The following is an 18,526-nucleotide window of genomic DNA, read 5'->3' as shown; positions in this document are numbered from 1 at the left end:
TCAAGTCTATGTGGGCTGTGTAAAATTTAATGATATTCTTCTACCCAATATAATCAGTTCCTAATTATCCATGTTCCTGTATTTTACGTTGTGCTTCCAAAATAGATGGGAGGAAATTAGGTTGAACGTATACAACAAAAATAGCAAAGGGATAATCAACTCAAACAACCCTTTATGGTATCTCTTCAAGGATGTTGGTGTTTTCTGCACAGAATTCAAAACTGCAACCAGGGAAATTAAGATCAAACCTTGAAACATGGCTTCTTAGTGGCAACTGTAAATTCCTTAGTGGTCTATTAGAAAAAAATGGTAACCATGATTAAGTAGTTGCTCAGATTCTTAATAAAAGCATAGCAAACACTGAAACATTGTACTAATGTTTCAGTGGAGTCTGGCCAAATGTATTATGTGTTTAACCATTGTGATTTATAACTGTTTCTGGTTTTGCATGATTTTATGGATCCAGTAAACCTTCAACAAAGTTTAGCACAATATGTGAAACCAACCACTTGACTCAAGCTATATCACCTTGATAATATAATAATTTCCATAATAAGATGCTCACTGATGTAGTAATGGTGATGGAGATTTTTTTTGTCACTGCAGACACAATATAAGTTTAAGATTCAACTTAGTTATTTCTTTTTGACTAAACTTAAAACCCTTGCACATAAATGTTGATTCTGTGATCAGATATGTCTCTTTTCTGGACTTTTAAATTCAGCATATTTTATGACCTTCTTCCATAGAACAGTTCTGCATCTAGCAGTAATTTCTGGTAATGTTTTGGATTTGCAAAGATCTCCAAAGAAAGAAGCCACAACTGAGCTCAGAGCTGCTTTAATCAGACAGATTCCAAAATTAAGCATTCTGAATATAAACTTCCTAACAGTCTCAGGTGTCTGCCTAAAGCACCTAATCTCTTCAGAAAATATCCACTGAGCTGCATAAGTGGACAAAGAGATTTTTCCATTCCAAATATGAAGGAGAGAAAAAATATTCTCAGAGCTCTGTAAAAATGAAAAATGATATAGGAGAAATGGAAGTCTTTACTGCAGCAAACCCTTAACTTTTAACTTAAGGTAGAGCAATTTAAACATACCTAGTTCTTTATTTACAATCTAAATCCTGTGACACACTAAACCTTCGTGTTTTGTTTTGCTACAGCATATTGTGTGAATCCTGCTGTGGTGGTTTATAAACAATGGGTAAGGTCTTCCACTGTCATGTAAACTCAGCCAGCTCTGCTTTATTTATCAGGCTGTTGGTTTGAGTGCCGCAATTTGGTTGCAAATGTTTCATCACCATTCAAGGAGACATCATCAGTGCATTTTGAGTTGGGCACATCTGTCAGAACAGAGGTCTTTAAATACTTTTTTTATGAGATGCAAATTAGTCTGCATCTCATAAAAAGGTATTTAAAGACCTGTGTTCTGACAGATGAACAAAACTCAAAATGCACCGATGATGATATCTCCTTCAATGATGAAAAAACATTTGCAACCAAATTACCAAGCTCAGAGCTCAAACCAACAGCCTAACTACCAACCCAAGCTACTAATATTCAAACACACTTCATTTATCACTCCATAGTCAGCCCAGGGAAGGTTTAGTGCAGCATGTGAACCCAGCATTAGTTTGGTGTGCATTTTCTTGCACTTACCTTTCATGTTAATTTCAATTAAATGTTCAGGCTGATGTATGCTACCAGTGGGATAGGAACTAAAACTGCAATTATCTGGGTAGGCTTCTGATCATATTAAGATTTGCTCAAAAAGTAAGTATCATTTTTTTCAGTGGATCTCTCTTCCCAAATGAGTTTTCATAGAATAGCAGTCTGGATGCCAACTCAGTTGGTGGCCTAGAGACAAAAAAGAAAAGGGTAATCCACAGGTAAATTAGATGTAGTCCTAATTAGCAAAACACACTGAATTATATAATTAACTATAAAATATGATATAAGTCACATTTGGCTAAATATCGATGAAAAATAGCACCTTAGAGATCATCTTTGGCTATGCACCATACACAAAATAATGGTTTGCAAACCATAATGTATGGGTTGTAAAATTCCAGACCACCAAGCGCTGGTAGCAAAAAAAAAAAGATCTATTGGTCATTTAGAATTTTGCAATCCAGGTATTCCTAACTATAGTAGAATAAATGTTCTTCAATACAGCAGCTGGAAAAAAAGCTGTTATCACACTGACTAGGCAATAGCAATAGCACTTAGACTTTACAGTGCTTTACAGCCCTCTCTAAGCAGTTCACAGAGTCAACATATTGACCCCAACAATTTGGGCTCTCATTTTATCCACCTCAGAAGGATGGAAGGCTGAGTCAACCTTGAGCCTGGTGAGATTTGAACTGCCAAATTGCAGGCAGCCGGCTGTCAGCAGAAGCAGCCTGCAGTACTGCACTCTAACCACTGCGCCACCACACTGCATCTTACTAACCCATATGGTGATTTGCTTGATTTAATGTGTACAAACCTGATCATAGTGGTCTGTAAAGCAAGATGAATCCGATGAATGATGATTAAACAAATTATGGTGTGCTATAATGCCCTGTTTCCCTGAAAATAAAACCTCCCTGGATAATAAGCCCAATTGGGCTTTTGAGCGCATGGGCTAAAATAAGCCCTCCCCAAAACATAAGCCCTCCCCGAAAATATTGCAACACAGGAGCAGCCATCAGGTGACCACACTGGCTACTTCCTGCACCTCAAAAATAATATGACCTGAAAAATTAAAAAAAACTTTATGTATAAAATAAATAAATAAAATAATAATAAAAAGACCTCGCCAAAAATAAGGCCAAGTGCTTATTTCAGGTGTCAAAAGAAAATAAGACCCTAATATAGTTATTTGCTCATTAAAAAAATAAACAGATGGCAAAGTTACTTCCTGCAGTTATATTTTAAAGGTTTTCTAACAAATGTGTGCATATACTCTATGCCTCTGAGACATTGTTTGCTGAATCCCTGCAGTTTTCTTGGCAAAATTTCAGAATTTTGCCTTCCTAAGACAAAGAGAGTAGCTGACCAAAAATCACCCCGCTATCCTCATGCCTAAGACAAAACTAGAACTCCCAGTTTTCCAGTTTGTAGTCTGATATGTTAACCATTGCATCACATCTCTTAAAGTAAAGCATGCTACCTTAAAGCAGTATGAACTGTGCTTCCAGCTTCATCCTGAATATGAAATCCTGGACTCAACTTCACTTAAATTTCTCTTGCATTTAAATTCAAACTTAATTCTTAAGTTTTAACATATTTAAACTTAAATATCTCTTAAAGAATGCTCAGATCCAAAAACACTATATTTAAATGTCTAAACAGTGCCCTGCTTTCTGATTGGATATATGAACAAAAATGAAATTAGGGAAACTAAGAATCTGTGCTGCATATGAATTATTCTTAAGGCTGTTTTGCATTTGCAATTGGATTTTTGTTCACTTTATTTTTCCACCATCAGTTTTAAGGAAGGTTATTTGCAAACGTTTCCAGATCAAGGTACCTCTTTTTACATTTCTAAGTTGTTAGTGTTAGAAGAAGAGGCATCAGCACTCAATGGGATTTGAGTAGTTAGATGAATGTAAAGGCTAAGAGCTTTGCTGTCAAGTTCAAGATCACTGGTAACTGCCATATGCTAAATAAATAAATAAATAAATGGTAACAAAGGAAGTCAGAACAACAGATTTCATCTGCTTAATCAGTGGTGGGTTTCAGCCGGTGCAGCCCAGTATGGCGGTACCGGTAATAGTCAGGAGCAGTAGCCACCGTACGGGTACGGTGGCTCGTTTGGCCCACCCACCCGCCTGCATTTCGTACCTGTCTTTGAAGCAACCGGGCCAATTGAGCACAGCACCTGCATGACCTCCAACGAGCAGCTGGGTGTTACAAGGGCAGTGGAGTGCGCATGCATACACAGTGCATGTCAGGCGCGTGGACAGCGCACGTCCAGCACATGCACAAACAGACCACAGGCAGCATACTGTAGCGACGGTAAAAGCAACCCACCACTGTGCTTAATGCTGATGTTGGGTAAAAGTGGAATCTTGGAAACTGCTAGTAAATTCCAGGCCTTCATTGTAGTGAGTTAATTAAGGAAGAGCCTTTGTGTAAAGCTTGCTTCAAGTTTTTATTCTCCAACTTACTGTACATCTGATCAAGCAAACCATGTTTTGGCCAACCTCACTGTAAGCGGTTCTTGGGACAAAGAACTCATACAATGCCAGTGCCCTCAGCTGGGTAGTTCAGTTCATATGTCAATAACTTTTATAATTCAATTTTAATTGATTATATTATTTGAATAACAAGTATCAATCATTTCAAATATTCAGCATACATCATTGACGGGATCCTAGGCAATCTCTTTAAAAAGGCACTGCATCAGTTGAGCTTAAACATCCAAATAATGGTTTGTTATTCCATGAGTTGAATAAATTGCTACTCAGTGGATTCACACAATACACTGAAGAATAAGGCATGGCTTAGAAGACATGCTAGTTATATCTACACATCTCCAGAGCCTGTTCAGTTTTTAAAAAATGAAAAATAAAATTAATGCAAGATTCAATCCAAGAAAACTATGTGTTATGAGCATAGCAATTATAATTAATTATAATTATAACTTAACTGGCTGTAACATAGTGATCTTGGCATGGTATAAGGCAGGGATCCAGTTGTCTGAACAATTCTCTTTCCATTTCACATCCTGAGATAACAGTGAAATGGGAGATTTTGAGGACTGCACAACAACATGGAGCAAGTATGTCGCTCTATGTTGATAAAACCATATGATAGGCATCTTTGCATGTGGGATGAGTTAAAGACTTGGGGAGATCCTTCTTCTGATGCAAGACCGCACCCTCTGTGGTGAGTTGGATGCCATAGCACCTATTATGCATACCCAATACCATGTAAAAATGAATCACATCAGTTATCAGTTTCCTAAAAGTTTTTCCAAAGCCATACTGTAGGAGGGATCCTTGGTGCTCTCTGAGCTTGCTTGTTTTTTTTTACAGATGTTTCATTACCCTAACAAAGTAACACCAGCAGTGCTAGTAAGGAGTGCTGTTTGCTGTCAGTTTATATTCTGGTCTTTGTGGGTAGGGGCAGTCTTAGAGATTATTTGATTGGGCTGTTTACTATTTACTGATGGCTCTCTGTCAGTTTCTTGATAGGGGTATTGCTTACCTGATTGTTGGTGTGAAGTTAACCTTGGAGTTAAACCATCAGCATAGATCTATGACAGGGGTGTCCAAACTTGGGAACTTTAAGACTTGTGGACTTCAACTCCCAGAATTCCCCAGCCAGCTGGCTGGGGAATTCTGGGAGTTGAAGTCCACAAGTCTTAAAGTTCCCAAGTTTGGACACCCCTGATCTATGATGATAGATTGATGTTCTGACCTAGGCTTCCTGACAAAGCATAAATCACCTCCCAGGTGAAATCCTCCGGCCCATAACCCTTCCACTCAATGAGATAGTGGAACTGTCCTTTCAGCCACCAGGAGTCCCGAATGCTGGCAACCTCGTACTCGGGCAGTCCATCTCTGTCATGTGGTACTGGCTGGTGAAGGTCAGGTTGGTGGAGCAGACAGGCTGGCCATTCTGGAACAAGGAGGGATCTATGGAAGACTGGATGGATGCAGATCAAGCATGGCAATGTCAGACGACCAGATTGATGATTGCTTCCATGGGGAATGGGCCGAGGTACTGGTGGTCTAGCTTTCTGATCAGCTGGTCTGACTGAAGGTGCCTGGTGAACAACCTCCTCACTGTCCAAATCTGCTGCCAGCTTTGCTGGCCACTGGTGGGCCACAACAATTGACAGCAAACACCACTCCTTACTAGCACCGAAGATGTTCCGTAGTTAGGGTAATGAAATGTCTGCACGAAAACAAGCAAGGTCAGAGTGCACCAAGGACCCCTCATTTCAACTCTGAGCTACAAATATTCTCCTTTATTAGAGAATGCATACTATATGTTCTAAAATAAATTACAAAAAAATGCAGTCCATTAAATGAGCAAAGTTTGAGCAAAAATATTAACATCTTTAAGAACAAGTTTTGTCCACGTACAGGGGCTTACCTTGAATATTACTGTGTCACCTGGATATGATGGATGACTTTGGGAATCAGAGACAAGTTGCTTGATTTGTGTATGTATCTTTTTATTGCATTGTTTGTGAAGCACAGATGCCATTCCATCTTTTCACTGAAAAAGGTCACAGCTGGCTTCTTAAAATAGGAACAGCTTTGAATCCAACATAATTAGGTTGGCCAAATAAATACATCCTTAGCATTCTGCCTCAGTTCTTGTCTAGTAAACAGGTTGATTCATAACCAGTAAACTATGAAACTGAAATCAATAGGCACAATGCATCATTCAAAGATTTTTCAAAGCTAAAAGACCAATTCCATGATTCATATAATGATGTATTTAAAAGAACATTATTATTTAATGCTACTGTTGTTTCCAATATATGTTGTTACAATAGAAGCAGCTATTTAAGAGGTGCTTATTTTAATTAATCCTGGATTTACATTCAGATTCTATTCATTTTTCGCTTTTGGATCTCACTTTTAACTTTTAGTGTAAAAGGCAAAGCTTATGAAGAATAAAATTATAGAAGAGAAAATCCTTGAAGTTAATGGGGAAAAAAACACTTGTTTCTGTGGGAGTTAGAAAGCAATATTCATCTAGTTGAACAACCGATATATAAAGAAATGCCTGTATTTAACACTGAATTTGGCATTAGAATATTACTTGTCCATAATATAGGGATCAATTATATGTTTTCCACTTGTGCCCAAGCAGCTTTCTCCATCCGATTTAACTCAGAGTTCCATACAGCATGGTGAAAATATTATGCATAGAAAATGAAAATTCTGTAGGAGTCTAACTATATATTATGTGGAACTGTACCACCAGCAATGTCATATGACCATTTCCCCACAATAAATAGTAGGTAGAAAACAACCTTTTGGGTTTGATATCAAAATGTGTGGAGGGGAACATCAACAAAACCAAAGGAGCAAACATTGAATTGAAGAATTCTTCCACTGATGCCAAGAATTGGAAATAAATTAATGGAAGAGCACATAATACAAAGAAGAATAGAATTCAGAATGTTGCTTTTAATATTCTCAAAGCTGATCAGAACAGAACTTCAGAGATTCATCTAGGAGTGTTTTCAGTCTTACTAGCTTACTGCCATGGCCACCTCACTCAGAAGATGAAAAGGGATCATGGAAGGGTCATAAGCTTGAGAAGATTCAACTGGAAGAGTTGCAGGTAGGGAAAGCAGCATTTCCTAGCAATCAGGAGAAGCTGCAATCACTGGTCTCAGAAAAGGTAGAGCTAACACCTCTCCAAAGGAGTCCACCAGGAAAAGAGGAAGATTGAAGAAAAGCAAGATCATAGGCCAGAAAGAACACCACCCCAGCAAAGGAACAGATCAGGGTCACATGTCCCTATATAAGGGGACTCATACGCCACACAAATCAGTTGGTAACAACTCTCCATTTACTTCACAACAGAGGTGGATTGCTGTCGGTTCAGCCTGGATCGAGCGAACTGGTAGTAGCAGTGGCAAGAGGCTCCACCCACCCGCCGAGACACTTCTGCACATGCGCATCTGAACCAGTAGTAAAAAAAAATTAGCAACCCACCTCTGCTTCACAAGTATGTTTCCCAACTCCTTAGCTTGCATCCTTAAGTAGCAATCCTGGGCCCTCATATCACATTTGTTTTACACTCTCATACCTTGCTTACAATCTGAATTCTCTTGCCTATAATTTAAGCTAGTTGAGTTTTTGTGTGCTGGAAATTTTGGGTATGGCAGTCTATAATTGTTTATTTAAACCTTTCTGCAATTAGAATGCGTGTGATTTCTGTCAGCCAGGGCAGGACACTTATTGAGGTATGGCAGGGGATAACCTGAAATGTGAATCCTATGCTCCTTAGTGTTTATCTTTCTTGTAAACAAGTTATTAAATTTTAGACATTTTAGGATGTATTGGAATGATGCTTACATCCCAAACCTATTTTCACCCTTTGTTGTGGTCTAATTGCAATATGACTTTGACGGAGAAGTTATCAATTACATAAATTGTCATTCTGCCTTCAGAGCTGGATTTTGGCCAGCTCAAACTGTGCATGTACAGATTAGATTTTATTATTATTTTTCCGGACTTGCTATTGAAGACCTGATATCTGAGCTATGCCTAAAATCTAAGATGACTCAAATACTATATTCACACTGAACCACAAGTTAACTAGCCATGTTTTTCTTAACATGTTGTGCAAACCCTCCCATGGAATACATAGAGGATAAACGCAACTGTTGCTATATAAACTCTGAGTGTCAGATAGTTGAATCTTTTGTTAAATTAATTTTAAGATATTTGCTACTAGTTTGACATTCTTGAAGGCCCTAACCCATTGATTTGTTACAGCAGTATATTCTATGTCATTATGCCAAATTACCTGCAAATTACCTACAGTACATCACTTAATACAACTTAATTGTATTATAGGAACATCATTTTAATGACATTAATAGTTTAGGAACCTGATGCGTAATTAAAGCATCAAGCCCAAATTGAACAATGAAGAGAGGTTTTAATTGTATACATTATATTGCAACTTAGCAAGCTTAAATGGTCTAAATTGTTTGCAAAACTTCAAATATTTTTGGAAAGCAAAAAGCTAATGCTGATCTAAAGTATCACTGGCAATTTTGGTCCATGAATTTTTGAAAACTTGTTTACCAGCCATCGTAAATATTGAATTATCCTATAGTATCAAATTCAATTGGATTTCAGATCAAATTTAACATTTTAATCATTTATTATTGTACTTGGTTATTGCTGTGTTTGCTTGGTCTTCTGTTATAACTTAAGAAGCATTTTAAATGCATATTTATTGTCTGTTTATCCTAATTCCCAGAACTTAGCAAGTCAAATTCATTAAACAAGAGGCAAGTAAAGGCTAGGCAGCCAGGCACAAATAATAATTAACCCTTAACATCTACCACTCTCTACCTTTCACTTTATTGCTATTTGTATAAAAGTAAAAATAATAGGGGAGATATTGACCTGATATTGGTGAGACATCATCCAAATGTTTCTTATGAGTGGGAATGCTAGAATAATTTTCTTAGAGCAATAGTAAGGCTGAAATAAAATTGTTTCATTTCAAAACAAATAGATAAAAAATATTGAAAAGGTTTTGGCTGATGCCGTTGTTCCATTTCTCAGCAGGAAACAAGGAATGGGGTTGTGTGCCGTATCATCTACCCATCACCGCATTTTGTATTACAATTTTTTTATTGTTTTTTATTGTTTTAATTAAACAAAAAACACACACAAAAACATTCTTCATTACATCTTCCAGAAAGCATGTCGATTGGTTACAATTAAATTTCGTGCGTTACTACAATCATTCTTCATATTTCATTCATATTGAATTGTACATTTTAAATCAAAAATATTTATACCGTCAGTATACCATCATTCTCATTTAACTATATTTGTTTAAACGTGCTTTTGTCTAGATTCGTTTATATTTATATTATAATAAATCTAGACAAAAAATTTTTTCCCATTCAACTATGTTTTATTTGGGTTTCACCATTCTTAACTTTCTTATTTTACCCATAACTATTATTTTTAAGTTTTGTTACATTCGTTCATTGATTCTTGTTTCTTTCCTCCATCCACCTATACCATTTATCCCATATCTGGTAGAATTCTGATTCTTCTTTTCCCTGAATTTCTTTAGTTAGTTTGTCCATTTCAGCACAGTCCATAACCTTTCTTATTATTTCATCTTCACTTGGAGTTGTTTTTCCATTTCTGGGCATAGGCAATCCTTGCCGCCGTTATTATATGTAGTATTAAGTACTGGATTTCTTTTTTGTATTTCGCAGACATTATTCCTAATAAGAAGGAATGGGGTTTTAGTTATATCTCTACTCTAAACAGGCAATTGAATACAGTGTATCTAGATAGGAAACGTTTATCAAAGGTTTATTTAGAGAGCCGAGATGGTGCAGTGGTTAGAGTGCAGTACTGCAGGCTACTTCAGCTGCAGTTCAGCAGTTCGAATCTCACCCGCTCAAGCCTTTCATTCTTCCTAGGTGGGTAAAATGAGGACTGTTTGTTGGGGGGGGGAAATAGGATGACTCTGTAAACCGCTTAGAGAGGGCTGTAAAAGCACTGTGAAGCGGTATATGACTTGCTAAGTTCTGGGAATTAGGATAAACAGGCAATAAATATGCATTTAAAATGCTTCTTAATTTATAACAGAAGACCAAGCAAACACAGCACTAACCAAGTACAATAATAAATGATTAAAATGTTAAATTTGATCTGAAATCCAATTGAATTTTATACTACAGGATAATTCAATATTTACGATGGCTGGTAAACTAGTTTTCAAAAATTCATGGATCAAAATTGCCAGTGATACTTTAGATCAGCATTAGCTTTTTGCTTTCCAAAAATATTTAAAAGCTACATTAATTCATGATCAATATATTTTTTAAAAAATTATGGAACTCTATGAATTTGCAAAATAAAAGCACTTCATTGGAAATGAAAGAGATTAAAATCATGTATTTAAAGAAAAAGATGACCTGCTTATTCTGTATAATTCCTGAATGTGGGTTTCAATCTGAAGACAACTTTCCACCAGAAATATTGGCAAGGGATGAGAGGGGGTGTTTCCTTGCCTTAGATCAGTTTTATCACTGATTTACTTTAACTGCTTTAAAGTTTAAAGCAGCACTTTAAATGCTGCTGCAACTGTCTTATTGAAAGCTGCCTTTGGTCCTCTCTCCCTGTACAGTGCAAGATATTAATTCCACCCCTCAAACCTCCCCTCCATCATATTTTACTCTGCAAAGCAAGGGGTTATGTTAGATGATCAGACCCTCCCATGGGACCTATGCCCTCAGGGTGTGATTACCTGTCCTTTGAAAAGCAAATGCAGAGTGTGAAAACAAAAATAACTCTGACAACAACAAAAATGATGCCATGATGAGATGCTCAAAGGATCAGCAGAAGGAAAATATAGTTGTGGGCACCTATATTGGTCATTAAAGAAATTAAGGGTCTGGATGTAGGATGACTCTGAAGTAAAACAAGAGCCATTTGCTGGGTAAATTTGCTGTCAAAACTATAAGCCCCATAGCAGTTGTCTCTTTTTGCAAAATGGGGATTTTCTTTATATCTTTATTGTTACTCAGCTGCTCTGAATATATGGGAAGACAAACTAAACACAAAAGAGGAAGAAACTCTGAAACTTGTCTGTCTGTGTGAGAGAGAGAGAGGCAGGGGGAGAGAGAGACTGAGTGAGTGAATGACAATTTTGACAAGTTTGCACCAAAACAAAAATATTTTGTTCTTTCAGTCTTTGAAGTTGAGTGTGTGCTGCAGCTTGAAGAAAAACCTGATCCGAGAACAACCAATGACATTTTGAGGCGCTGTCAAAATATAAAGCTAAATTGAATACAAATGTTTTATGTTGCCTGAAGAGGGGTAACAGTTGAATGGAGCAACTTCTGAAATGGAACATTAATAAGTCCCAGAAGATTTTGTAACGTGTCAATACATCTATCCCTCCATCAATTTTCTGGCAGTGCTTCCAAGACAGAACATATTGGTATTTCTCAATCTGGAACCAATATTTGGGCTTTGGGTGGTTATTTGTTTGTTTCTATGTTAAATTTATATCACATTTTTTGTGCAGAAGATCAAGACTTCAAACAGAACATGCTCTTCTCCCATTTTTGCTCTCAAAAACAACTTGTGAAACAGACACAGTGACTGAACTTGTCTCCTAACAGTTTTAACTGGCTCAACACTACAGATACTTTGCACACAAATTCTGTCCCATGACAAAAATATTTCCCCAAAACTCAATGATTTTATGAATTTTAAATATTTAAGCCAACTTAGTGTAAACAATTCAGGAAGAAGTAACTCAAGAATTAATCCAAATTCCAAGTGACCAACCAGGCATTTTCAAAATGAAACTTTGAAATTTCATCGATTTTCCAAAAGAAAAGTGAAAGAATCCGCTGCGAATTCAGATCTTCTCCAAGAATGAATCAACACTGCAACATAGTTAGATGTATTAAAATTAATGGAAATAAATCAGATGGGAAAGCAATATTATACATGTGCCATTCAGTTTCAGGAAAAGAATGGGCAGAACCTAAGAGTCCCATTTAACAGACAACTTAACAGCCACACTTTATATTTCCAAACTCAAGAATTACAAATGTAAAGGTATAGCTTTCAAGTTGAGAAATCACTTCTCTTTCATATCCCTTTTTCTTCTGTGAAAAAAAAGTAGATTAGTGAAAAAGAGACATACAGTATTTTTGGAGTATAAGATGCACCTACATTTTGGGGAGGAAAACAAGGGGAAAATATCTACCCCTGCCTCCCAGCAATTTGCCTCCTTGCAACAAACAGCACAGACAATATACACTGTTTGTAGTGTTATATTTCAGACTGAATTGTTGCAGAAAAAGGCAAGGCTTAGACGTCTAGGGATTCGAGGAGAAGTTTATTGGTAGCCAGGTTCAGAAAACTAGTCAAAGGCTAGTATGCAAGTTCTGAACAACCCTTATCATCGAAACACGCATTCTTATACATTCTCAAAAGCAGCGCAACATGGAAACACTTAACTCATTTCTTATTGGTTATCTTGAGGAAAGAAGCCTTATAAGTAGATTTTGTCTTACTTCTCCTTTTGTCTTGGGCCATAGGTACTGACTACGTGTCTCTGTACGAAGTTTAGCTGAACTCTGTGGTTTTGGGCTTTTGACATAAGACCTTTTACTGAAACCTTTACTGGACTTCTGTGGTTTAGGGCTTTTGACATTTTCCCCTTTTTGTACATGTCTCACAAGCAGGTTTTTATCTCTCCCTTCTGCCACGTCTTACTTTTATATTTTAATTCACATTTTATCCTGCTTTAATACTTGTACAGATGCTGTTAAAATGTGCTTTCTGGAAGTATAGTTATTCTCTGCTATTTAAAAGAATAGCACTTTTCAAAACAATAGCACTGGGCCTCTTCAGATCAAGCATTTATTTTAAAAATCATCTTCATTTTGTTAGGTTGTCTAGAACAATGATAAAGCAGTCTTTAAAAAAATAAGTCTAATAATTTGAACATTCTATAAGCATTTATAGTTGTTGACTTATCTCCTTGCAGCAAACCACCAGTTAGCACAAGAAAAAAAAATCTGCCTCCCAGCAATTTGCCATGTGGAGCAAAAAGCTAGTTTCATTTTCAATTTCTCCCGATCATCAGCAGTTAGAGGCTGCAGGGATTGCTATATCTCAGTGATGGTGAACCTATGGCACGCGTGCCACAGGTGGCACGCAGAGCCATTTGTCAGGGCACGCGAGGCGCTGCCCTGTCAGCTGGCCAGCGCGCATGCGCGCACTGGCCAGCTGAGTTCACCGTTTTTAAAAGCCATTTTTTCGCCCTCCCCAGGCTCCAGAGGCTTTATAGGAGCCTGAGGAGGGCGAAAAGAGCCTCCCCCACCCCCCGGAGGCCCTCCGGAACCTTCAGGGACCGTCCGGAGGCTTCCCTGAAGCCTTTGGAATGCTTAAAATGACCCTGCGAGCAAACTGGAAGTGACTTCCAGTTTGCTCGCAGGGTCGTTTTGAGCACTCCGAAGGCTTCAGGGATCGTCCGGAGGCTTCCCTGAAGCCTTTGGAACGCTTAAAATGACCCTCCGAGCAAACCAGAAGTCCGGTTTGCTTGGAGGGTCATTTTAAGCATTCCGAAGGCTTCAGGGAAGCCTCCGGACAGTCCCTGAAGCCTCCGGAGGGCCTCCGGGGAGGCGGGGAGGCTGTTTTCGCCCTCCCAAGGCTCCTATAAAGCCTCTGGAGCCTGGGGAGGGTGAAAAAAGCATGTAAAAATGGGGGGTTTGCGCCTGTTGTGCGCGCATGCACACGGGGGGAATCGCGCATTGCATTATGCGTGCGGCACACCCACACATGACCCCCCCTGCGCTCCCCCTTGTGGCACGCGAGCCAAAAAAGGTTCGCCATCGCTGCTATATCTTATTGAAGCCTCGGCAAGCCCCCTCCCTTTGCTGCAAAGAGGTAAATTGCTGGGAGCAGAGGCCAAAGGGTGGGGGCTGGTAGGTGTATAAGACGCATCCAAATTTTCACCCTCTTTTAGGGGGGAAAAGGTGCGTCTTATACTCCGAAAAATACAGTAAGTAAGAAAGTTCAGCAGCATGAGTTCATAAGCGCTTCTATCTAAAATTGAAGATCTCAACAGATGCCCAATTCTACCAATTTAGAAGCAGGATGCTTCTAAATTTGGACACTGGAATTATGCTAAGTGCTGAACCCAGAAAGCTGATCACTGTTAAGGCATGATTAGTACTGATGGAAGATCATCAAAGGATTCCAGAGCTATAGGCTAGACCAGGGTGTTAAACTCAATTTCATTGAAGGCTGCATCAGGGTTGTGTTTGACCTCAGGAGTAGGGGTGGGTGTGGCCAGGGTGGGTGTGGCCAGTTGATGTCATTTGTGTTGGGGTGCGTCTGTGATATACCAAGCTCTCTGCCAGCAAAAACAGGCTCCAGAGCTCCACTTTCAGCTGCAACGATCTCCTGCTGCCCTCTGACAGAGAAAACTCTGCCGTTTTCACTGGCAGATGGTGGCAGGAGGCCATCACAGCTGAAAACAGAGCCTGGGAGGGTCACATATAGCCCTCCCGGGCTCCTTTTTTCTGGCAGAGGCATCAGGGGGCCGATCCTTTGCTGTTTCTAGGGTGGCCCTGTGGGGAAGATCTAAGCACCCTGTGGGCTGGATCCAGGCCCTGGGCCTTGAGCTTGACCCCCCGGGCTAGACAGAGAAGTAAAAAATAAATCCTGAAAGAATGCACTGTTTGTAAGAAACCTGAAATGGCCTACCTTTAAGTCAGCACCAAAGCTGACTTAAAGGGGTATTGTTTTATTTATAATAATGAACAATATCATGGTTGAAACTTTTACATCTAGTTTAATATAGTTGGAATTTTGCTTGGATCACCAATAGAATGCATTGAACGGTTTAGAGACAGACTTTCAATGTAATATAAAAAGTTTGTCCCAGATAAAAGTTCACATTATATTCAATAGAACAAAAATACACTCAACTTGCAGACTATCCTGTATGTATGTATATAGTCAGGAGGCTTCGTTTAATGCCTTCTACCAGATAACAGGATGGCAACCAATAGTGAAACAGATTTTTTTTCCATTTCCATCATTCCAATCAATTCCATGGGTTTGTCATGTGAGAACCTGAACCTGTTAACTGGAAACAGGTCATTTTAATGGATGTCAATTATATTTGTTCTCTCATAAATGTATAGGATTGCTATTTTAGTTGGGATTCGATCCTTAAATACAGAGCGTCCCTGTCTTTAACAATCTTTATGATACTAAATTTAAGTCCTTGCAGCTTTGCTTAACAAATATAATATTAATATTCTGGTCAGATAATCTTATTAAAGTCAAGTAAGTTTTATTGCAGGCCTCCAATTAAAATTGAATACTTAACTTGCTTTGGTCACAGCACTGTCCATTAGATTGTTTTAACAGTATTTGAGTTCTTTCCGTGGAATAACTAATGTAATGTTATTTCACCCCAAGACCCGAGATGGAAGGTTCCTTATTTTATATTAAATGCAAATCATTATTCTCTCTCTCTTTCTGCAAAATTAATGCACTCAATTTTAAGGCAATTTTGTTTGCCTTACTTTGATTTCATTATCTTAATTGTCAGTGCCCACATGCTAAATTGCAGAGTTGATAAGTTCTTTGTGGGAAATGCTTTGGACCATGGCTGATACCACTGAAAGAGAATGTGGGAGGATACATCATTACCTACAGACAATGTTATCATTACTGGTTTGATCCTGAGACCATTAGGTCTGTTCTATTACATCAACAGACCTTTTAACATCTATATGCTGCATATTTTGTGTTTTATTCACAGTTTTCATGTAACAAAATGCTAATAAAATGAGAGTTGGGAGATAATTAGTCACAGGTCATCCAGGTTGAGGACCCAAAAATATCTTTCAACGCTTGCCTATTTAGGAAATCTGAAAGGCTGTGCAAGGTGAAACACTAGACTTTTTATTAAGCAGAGGAAATGAATCCAAAATCTTCCTGAATCGGTTTTCCTTGTTTCCATATATATTAGATTCCACTGCCCATCATCCCCAATCAGCATGATGATTGGTTACAAATGTGTTCTTGCTCATTAAAATAATTGAGTTATTCCCATGAAAGCATATATTAGATTACTTTATTAGTCAACATGTTCATGCATTAATCCCACAGATTTAGACTAGAGTTATTAGTTCTATATTCTGTTTATTAACAGACAGAATAACAGAGTTGGAAGGGACCTTGGAGGTCTTCTAGTCCAACCCTCTGCTCAGGCAGGAAACCTTATACCATTTCAGACAAATGGTTGTCCAGTCTCTTCTGAAAAACATCCAGTGTTGGAGGACCCACAACTTCTGAAGGCAAATCATTCCACTGATTAATTATTCTGTCAGGAAATTTCTCCTTAGTTCTAGGTTGCTTCTCTCCTTGATTAGATTGCATCCATTACTTCTTGTCCTGTCTTGAGGTTCTTTGAAGAATAGGTTGAGCTCCTTTGTGGCAGCCCCTATTGCCTCCTAAAATGGAATAAAGGCTGAATTTAAGTTGTTGTATGGGTTACAAAGAAGTATGCTGAATCTTTTTTCCCACTTTTGTAAATTATATTTAACTCAATCCTAAAAACATATAAAAATGCCCAAGAAATCATATTCTGAAAAAAATGATTTTTCCATCGTCAAGGAAAAAAATAATTGCAAAGAGCAGTTTAACAAATAGCACCTGTTTTTTTCTGCCATCATTTTTGGTGCAATGGAAATGATTATTTTTTATTATGTTCATCCTCCCCTTCTCATTCCTCCTCCCCCAAGCTCTCCAACTCATTAGTAGTAGCTTTACACATATTGCAATCCAATTACTAGATTCCAATTTGATTTTTAACTCACCTACATTAATAACATGAAACTGTCTTTATGAGTTAACTTATGTCATTTACTGCTTCTTGTGATCAGTAAACTCTACTTATTTATTCATTAAAAGATATCTACTATATCTTACTAGATATTGCATGTTCCTGGCAACAATACCCAATGTGTACATAAATCATCTAATGGAGATGCACAACAATTTTTTAGGCTGAGTGACACATTTGATTTTGGATGATGTGCCATGGGCTACTTTATTATAAGCATGATTAGGATAAAAATATGATTTAATTTACATTTAATTTTGAGTATATTATTCAAATATAATCAATATAATTACTCCCAGTGTATTTAATTCCCACATTCTACCTCATTTTTGTCACCAAAAATGACAATTTGAAGAGAACATTGAGGAGCTTTTCAATAATCCGGAAAAAGACCTAACTGAGAGGTGAAGTGTTAATATCATTTTACAATGCCTTGGTAATATTGGAATAATACCACACTTGGAATATTGCATCCAGTTTTGGTTGCCACGATATAAACAAGATATTGAGACTATAGAAAGAGTGCAAAAAAGAGCTACAAAGATGATTATGGGACTGGAGGATAAAACATATGAAGAATGGTTGCAAGAATTGGATATTTCCAGTTTAATGAAAAGAAGGACTAAGGGTAACATGATAGCAGTGTTCCAATATCTAAGGGGCTGCGGCAAAGAAGAGAACCTATTCTCCAAAGAACCTGAAGACAGGACAAGTAGCAGTGGATGGAAATAATAAAGGAGAGAAGCAACCTAGAACTACTGAGAAATCTCCTGACAGAACAATTAATCAGTAGAATGACTTGCCTCCAGAAGTTGTCAGTGCTCATACATTGGAGGTCTTTAAGAAGAGATTGAACATTTCAGTTTGTCTGAAATGGTATAGGGTTTCCTGCTTGAGTTGGACTAGAAAATCTCCAAGGTCCTTCCAACTCTGTTATTCTGTTATTAAGAAAAAAATGTGCAGGCATGGGACTTCGGATGGATCATCACTGTCCTAATAAGAAAGAACTTTATTCACTGTGAAGTTTGCTTCTGCAGCCTTTCATTATCACATCCCTGATATATGGAAGTTATTAAGCCATAACTGTGAACACGGAACAGTGTAACACATCAGTGGTGGGATTCGAAATTTTTTACTACTGGTTCTGTGGGCATGGCTTGGTGGGCATGGAATGGCTTGGTAGGCATGGCAGGGGAAGGTACTGTAAAATCTCCATTTCCATTCCACTCCAGGGGAAGGTTGCTGCAAAATCCCCATTTTCTCTCTATCAGCTGGGATTCGGGAGGCAGAGAACAAATGGAGGCGGGCCAGTCAGAGGTGGTATTTACTGGTTCTCCAAACTACTCAAAATTTCCGCTATTGGTTCTCCAGAACTGGTCAGAACCTGCTGAATACCACCTCTGTAAC

The sequence above is a fragment of the Natrix helvetica genome (assembly GCF_964273705.1).
Source record: "Natrix helvetica genome assembly, chromosome: 7".
NCBI classification, from domain to species: Eukaryota; Metazoa; Chordata; class Lepidosauria; order Squamata; family Natricidae; genus Natrix; species Natrix helvetica.
This window is presented reverse-complemented; position numbering follows the sequence as displayed.